The following is a 1,921-nucleotide window of genomic DNA, read 5'->3' on the forward strand; positions in this document are numbered from 1 at the left end:
CATGGGATGTCTTTTTAATTATTTGTGTCTTCTTTAACTTCTTCCAGCAATGTTTTATAGTCTTCAGTGTGTGAGACTTTCATCTGCTTGGTTAGTTAACAAATGTGATGTTTGATAAGGTGTAGTGTAATGTGCCACATGTGGGATTTCTGCATCACTCAGGGCCCTTTTCCAAATGACTGATGCATAGTGTCACAAAATCATGAAGAGGTAAATGGTTCAATCCAAATACAAAATAAAAGAATAGAATTTAAGGTGACAGAGTACAAAAAAAGTCATTGATATGGTTTGATTCCAAATGCAGACAACCTTAAAAAAAAAGAAAAACACTTGCTAAAGAAAAATACCTCCAATTGTCTGAAAAGAGTATTAAAATACTCTTCCTTTTTCCAGTTACCTATCTGTGGTAAACCCGGTTTTCTTCAAAATTCGAAACAAACAGTATATTACGATGGATTGAGCGCAGAAACAGATATGAGAATCCACCTGTCTTCTTAAGTCAAACATTAAAAAGATTTGCAAACACATACGGCAAGGCCATTCTTCTTAACTAAGTTTTTTTTTTTGTTTTACAAATATAGTTATATTTCATTAAAATGTGTTATTTATGTTCACATGTCATGGGTTTACTACAATGATTTTAAATGAAATAATTCACATTTTCAAAATTTCTCAGTTTTTGTTCCAACACAGTAAGAAACAATAGCTAACAATTTACCACACAAACAAAAGCTCTTTGGGATCTTTCATGGTTTTGAAGAGTGAAAAGGGGCCCCAAAACTTGAGAATTGCTGGTCTAAACAGAGGATGATTATGAGTAATCTATAAATGCACAACTAAAAATTGTAACCACCACTGACTTACACACTTTAAAATGGTTAATGATTAACTTTATGTTAAGTAAGTTTTACCAACATGAAAAAGAAAGATGACCAGTCAAATAAAACATGCATTTTAAATTATCAAAAGTAATAGGGACACATAAAACAAAATGAAACAAAAACCAGAGTGGTTACTAAAAAGACACATAAGGTTTGAACGGAAGGCATACACTAAAAAAATCAGGACAATTAAAATCAAACTATCTTATTAATATATCTGTATATTGATACTTGTATCAGCTAAACTTACATATGAAAAGAAAATGACTAAAAAAATTGGTTAGAAACTCAGTGTGCAGTCAGCCCCTGGGGTCAGCCCACACCAAACAGTGATGAGGGGTTGCAATGGCACTGTTCACCTGTCTCAAAGAGTATGGTTTTCATTTGTAAAAAGAAAACAAAATGATTCTAAGATTAGATTACAAAAGAAAACCCATATCTATGCTACCTATAAGAAACACACAGTGATTCAGAAAGGGGTAAAAATTAAAATAAAACAGGGAGCTCAATCTTAAAACCTTAATATCAGATGAGATTGATTTCAAGACAAAAAGCATTAAAGGGAGAAACACAGCCCATGGTGATAAAGGAAGCTACCCACAAGGAAGGCCTTGCATCTACACATACCTTCACACCAGCCAAAAAGCAATAGCATTCAGAAAGCAAAATATTTAGGAAATGCAAGGAAAGTAGAGAGGAACACAATTCATCTCGGTCCAGAACTACATGCGTGTTTCAATATTTGGACATTTATTAATATAATTCAACATATCACTAGATCAGGAAACAAATCATATGATCATCTCTACTTATGCTGGAAAGCATTAATAAAACACAACATCCGCATTTTATTTTTAAAACCTCTCTGTAATGATGGGGTTGATACTTAAATGTGATAAAAATGTATTTATCTCATCTCAAAGGTCAACGTTATGTTTAGGAGGAAAATACTTACAAACATCCTCCCCTGAAGACAAGATAAAAATATCTACTACTGCCACTAGTACTGAGTATCGTCCTGGAGATACCAACACAATTAA

This window comes from Vulpes vulpes, chromosome 16 (genome assembly GCF_048418805.1).
Source record: "Vulpes vulpes isolate BD-2025 chromosome 16, VulVul3, whole genome shotgun sequence".
Lineage (NCBI taxonomy): Eukaryota > Metazoa > Chordata > Mammalia > Carnivora > Canidae > Vulpes > Vulpes vulpes.